Source organism: Drosophila biarmipes, chromosome 2R (genome assembly GCF_025231255.1).
Source record: "Drosophila biarmipes strain raj3 chromosome 2R, RU_DBia_V1.1, whole genome shotgun sequence".
NCBI classification, from domain to species: Eukaryota; Metazoa; Arthropoda; class Insecta; order Diptera; family Drosophilidae; genus Drosophila; species Drosophila biarmipes.
This window is the reverse complement of record NC_066615.1, coordinates 19,893,973-19,899,972: the sequence shown is the minus strand read 5'-3', so window position 1 is coordinate 19,899,972 and position 6,000 is coordinate 19,893,973. Positions and strand designations below refer to the sequence as shown.

The 6,000-nt window shown below is 42.4% G+C and overlaps 1 non-coding gene across 1 annotated transcript; it reads left to right on the top strand.

The window, feature by feature from the left end:
* Positions 1-5,809: 5,809 nt before the first annotated feature.
* On the top strand, positions 5,810-5,930 carry LOC127011479 (U4 spliceosomal RNA). Its single transcript, XR_007764463.1, has one exon. It is a non-coding gene; the product is annotated as a U4 spliceosomal RNA (small nuclear RNA).
* Positions 5,931-6,000: the final 70 nt, after the last annotated feature.

Sequence of the window (6,000 nt, the reverse complement as noted above, 5' to 3'; positions counted from 1 at the left end):
CCAGCTGCCATAAGTTGTCGTTGCCTCCTGGCTCCTTTCGCCACCCGTTTTCCCAACCCACCCGGCCATCCTTTTCCTTTCCGTTTCCAACCCACCACCCCTCCGTTTCACCTCATCGTCAACGTGAGCGCGAGTCCTTGGTGTATTGGCAAAATATTTGCCATTGCACGGCAAAATCGCGCCAAAAATAGCAATAACAACTGGCGGGGCGGAATAAGGATCTCAGGATCTGGGGATCTCGGGATTCAGGAGTTGGAGCGGCAGCAGCGGGAATCCGCTCGGGGCATAGGCTACGGCCACCATGTGCAATGGCTTCTGCTGGCACATAATGTGGGATATTGGCTGCGTCGAACGGTAACTAGTTTGGTAAATAGAATTTGCTGTGGGCCATGGCAATGAGTGGGTGGTTGGGGCGCTTGGGTGGTGCTAGGTGGGGTAACACAGGGTCGCAAGGCGTCTTGGGGATTCGCCGGGAGGCAAAAACACTGCAAACGACATCAGAGGCGGCGGTGGTGGCATTTTGACAGCTCTGTGGATTCCACAACACTCACACATGAGCGGCAGTAGTTTAGTTTTGTCTTAAAGATTTTAGTTTCAGGGGGCTTAAGTGGCAGCGGTAAAAGTTACCATAGCAGAGGGGATGATGTATAAATAAATTAGATTGTTATTATAACAAGATCTGGTTTAATTAAACCATAAAATTATCTTTGCAAATTTAGTGGTGAGAGGTACAAAGAGATTTTAATTATATATTCATCGAATGGAAATCAACTTTTAAAAAATTTGCTCAAAAAAGTCAAAAAATGTACAATTTTTAAAATAAACACGATGTTTAAAAAATCATAGTATACTTTAAGGCACGTTCATAGATGATTTGAAATCACTGGTGATTTACAAGGAACAATTTCATACTTATATTTTGGTTGAATAAGATAATAAGATCAATTTATTAAAAAGTGTGTGAAGCTTTTTCCTTCCACTTATTTATAACAATCAAGAACTCTTAAGAAAAAGTTTACACAGACTATAAGAAATTAACCAGTAATTTCAAAACTATTCTGTGTGATTATACAAACTGTGTCCGCCAATGCCCAGCGATCTCTTTGGCCATGTTTTCTCGGGTGGCAGCTTCTGACATTTATCTCTTGTTCCTGCAACTATTGATAAAATTTATTGTTGGCGCTTTTAACAACACCTTCGGGTTTGTTATTTCATTATTTTTTTAATACCACACACACACACTCACTCCGGTTCGAGCCATTATAAAAGTTGCAAGCGCGCTTTGTTTTGGCCAACCACCCCCACCGCTACCCATCGCCCCCATTGCCACCCACAGCCACCCCCCAATGCCTCCCCAGCTGCTCAGTGGTGCCCTCTACACACGCTTAGTAGCCGTTTGGGAGCTGGAAAAGTGGCAAGCGTTGGGGTATTCGGCGGGAAAAAAGGGAAATTCCGAAGCGGCGGGGGGAGGCGATGGCAGTGGCAACGGATTGATGGGTCAAAGGGGACGACGCTTATTATTACGTTTACAAATAAGTGTGTGCATGTGTGTGTGTGTGACTCTCTCTGACTCTGGCTGTGTCTGTGTGAGTGTGCACCTTTTCGTTGGTAGTGGTGGGGGCGTGGATGTTTGAGTAAAACGCTTAAAAACATGCCATTGCCGAAAAACAAGTAAGAAGCACTCACACATGCACACCACTTATTCCCCCAAACCCACACATACGAACAGTCCGGGAGAGAGGGGCGGAGAAAGCAATGGAGATGGGGTAGCGGGAGGGGAGGGATGGCAACCCAGCGACCGAGTGCGAAATGCACTCTGGGGGGCTTTAAACAAAAATGAAAATCGCTTGCATACATATGGGCGCTTACACACACACAGAAGCGTGCTCAATGCTCACACATGCATGCACGGGGAGAAATATTTTATTTTAAATTTTAAGAAGGAATAAAAAATACACATTCAGTTTTCAACTATTTAATTAAGTTTTAAAACAAAAATAAAAATAAGAAACATAAATTTACAAAGTTAAATATTTATTGAAATTGTTTATCAATATCTAAAACAAAAAATGTAACAAAAATTATTAAATTCTTTACAATTAAAATTTACAAAAGTTGATATTTTCCTCAGTTTGTTCATCTAAGTATACACAAATGATAAAGGCGACTTAATACAATTCAGATGAGAAGACGAAGCAAGAGATATACTTCAATTAAATAATTTCAGTTTGAATTTATTTTAATATTTTGTATTTTATTAAAAGTAAATCTGTAGATAGATAGAAATATTTCCTTTTTATTGTTTATAAGCTAAGATATTAAATGAAGAAAGGTTAGTTATTTTTTGTACAGTATGCCTGTATCCTTTTTGGCTTGCACAAAAAGAACTTGACTTGCTGCTTGTGCTGTTGCTGTCGCTGTTGTTGTTGCGGTGCTTCGACAATTTTAACGACCATAACTGGTTCTCACCCTGTTCGCTTCATTTTCCCACCGCCCCCTTCTCCGCCGCCACGCGCATTTATTTTAAAATACGCGGCACTTCCGCCGCAAACGGCACACAGTGGCGCCGCATCCCCCGTCCCATATCCCCACCCACTTTCCGTTCAGCACCCAAACCCACCGCACCACCTCGCCGCCAAGTGGCTGCAGCACTCGGCTCCTTTATATGGAAATAATAACCAAATGTTCTTGCCCCCGCCCCACCGCCTTGTGCCCCTTTGTAGAGTGGCCCCCTCCCATTATGGTGACCATACCCATGCATAATGTTCATTTCCATGGCGATTCCTTGCGGTGTGATTCCGGCTTGTCCTTTCGGCCATATATTTTAAGTCCTTACCTTCCTCGCGGTCACCAATTCGAAATGGTCACGCGCTGCCTCCAGACTCTGGACTCCGAAAAAGTCCTCTTCCTCCTCACGCCCAAAAGGCTGGGAGGTAACCTGTTTCATCCCATCCAAAATCATTCACTGTTCTGCCAGGATCTTTGAAGAAGATGAAAATTTGAGATGCCTTCCTTATTAAGATATATTATTACAATACTAAGGGTAAATCAATGTTTAACTAAAATTATAAGTATATAAGTATATAAAAGTATATAAAATATTGATATTGGATTCTTACCCTTCCCATCATATTTCTTCAAAACTTACAGTTTCCCAAAAGCTCTCTGTAAATGATTTTGTCACCTGTGTGGCCCAGTGTCCAAAAGAATCCCTCAGACCCTACCACATTCGTCTTGCCCTCTCTTGGCCATCCCGGGCAGCTGGAGAAATGTATGAAAAATTCAATTTAATTGCGCAATTACACATGTTACACATTTCCATTTTCCGGAGTTGCCTTCATACGGCTGCTTTATCCGCTTCCGTTGTTGCACCCTTGCAATTACTTTTGAGGCGAAGCACTCGGTTTATTCTTTTTTTTTTTGGGGGGGGGGGGGGGGGGGAGGGGGCTCGAAACGACACCCACAAGGCCCCGGGCAGAGGCCATCGATCAGGTGGCGGCTTTGCCGGAATAGCCATCCAAGGAGTCTGAGTTTTGAGCTATTGGCAAGGTAAGGGGAACAATAAAACACGGAGCGTGTAAATAGAATTTTTGGCCCGATGGCCGCCCGGGGAGTGCTTTGGCATAATCTGCATGAGCCGGTGGCATAGCACATAGCACCCGATGTCTGAGCCAACACCCGACACCTAGCAATTTGTGCGAGTGTTCGAAGTGTTATCAATTGATTAGCTTTAATGGGGGCACGGGGAAGAAAAATAATTACTGTGAGCTCAGACATATTTTAATTGAAAGGAATGAAACAACTCATTATGTTCTGTAATCAACTTTACAACAATATTTGTGTTGCCTAAAAGTATGCTATAATATTTCACCATTACTATTGCCCATTTTGAAAGGTCAAAAATATAATTCATGGCATACTTTTAAGCCATTATTAACGTAATTTGCTATCTTTTTAAACAAGTGCGTAATAATAAACAAATATCGGCCACGTTTTTCACAAAATGTATTCGCCGCATTATTTTCAGTTGGCGAGAAGGAGGATGAGGAGAACACCGGCCTTCTGGAGCCCAAGGAGGAGTTGCTCAGTGGCGACGAGGACAACGAGGATAATGAGGATGAGGACGAGGAGGTGGGCGACGAGGAGGCGCCCGAGGGAGGGGAGCGGCCCCAGCCCGATCCCAATGAATCACAGCAACAAAGCTGGCCAACAGCTGATGAGCCGGCGACCCCAGCTACAGTGGCAAAAGAAGAAGCAGCAGCCGGAGGAGCAGAAGAACTACAACACCCACGGGATGAGGTAGTTGCATCTGATGCTGCTGCTGCCAATGCCAACGGACACTGCAAGTCCTCTGGTAAGTTTGACTTCAATTTGCATATTTTATTGCCTCTAGCCGAAAGATATATCTGTGGGAACACACGGATGTGCAGATATCCGTGTATGTAAACTAGCCAGCATCCTCTGGCGTTGCCTCAAGTCCATCGCCGTCGTCTTGGGCATTCCCCCTGGGTCGTTCACATGTCCGGCTAATAACTCTCGACAGTCTCATAAATAGCAAATGTAAGGTTTTTGCTCTCGCCCCGTTTACTGTTGTGGTCGGAGTTGACCCATCTAAGGCACACATCCGCATCTTGTGACTCCCTGGCCACTGGACACGTGAGTCCTGGTCCTCGGCCCTCAGGTTTCGGTCTATTTTGGTGTCTTCACGGCGACGGTTTAAAAGTGTGGAATGCTCTTGTAAATTGGATAAGGTTAATCACATTGAAAGAGTCATACTGGGTGTTTCGGGGTATAGCTATTATTATTGGGAATTTATTTGTGCAATACAAACAAAGATATATGGTATTTAAATCAATGTGAGAAATCTTGGGTGTCTAAAAGTATGCAGTGAATAAAGGCTAGCCGACCTGCTAAGGAACTATTTTACTTTCGAGTTAAATATATATCGAAAACATTTAGGTTAAAGGCTTTAATTAGATCTGTTCCTGGATTATATTAAGATGTTAATTAAAAAAAAAAAAAAATAAAAAAATAAATATATATAAATGTAAAATTTATACAATTTCTTAAAAACTATATACATTTTAAAACAATTTTTTCTGGAACAAAAAGTTTTATTCCAAGTTTCTTCTCAAAAGCATGCAACGTTTCGAGCGCAGGTTCAATGCAGTACAGACCCTGTATATTTGGCTTATTCCCATTGGAACCGCTGCCTGGTCACATCAACTTTGATGTCTCCATGAGGCCCCATACACACAATATCTGACTCTGTGTGTATGTGCCCCATGTATTCGGTATTCCTGTGCGTCATTGGATTATGGCACTTGGGTGTAAAGCCATCGATTCCAATGACCAAAGCGCTGGCTGGCCGTTATGGCCGCTGCTGTCTGACAATAATAAAACAAGCTTCATGTTTTAAATGGAACGTAAACACACATGCCAGTGTATGGGTAGTATCTGGCGTACACACACCCAGATACGTGTCTGTTCATTATTTGTTGCTCTTTTCTGTGTGTTTCTGGCCAGGCCGGGCGGCGAATTCCCGCGAGTCAAGACGACGGCATGGAGAACATCATCATCAACTAGAACCTAGGCGGGCGCCCAGTGCAGCCCACCCCCTTTACAGTCGAACATCTATAAATCGGACCCATATTATAAGATATTTTTTTTTTTTTTTTTTTTTTTTTTTTTTAATTAACATCTTTATTTAATATAATCCAGGAACAGATCTAATTAAAGCCTTTAACCTAAATGTTTTCTTAAGTAAATAATCTCTTAATTATAAATTATAATTAGTTTTCAACTTGGTATATAGGAGTAGTGGCAATACCGTAACCGATGAAGTTCTACTGAGGTGCGGTTATTGCTAGTTGAAAACTTTAACCAATACCCCGCCATGGGGACGTGAAATTATAAGATATGTTTAACAGAGTATATTCAAGATTTCATTTTTTTTTTGCACCTAAAAGTATGCAATAATTTGTTGAATTTTGTGAGACT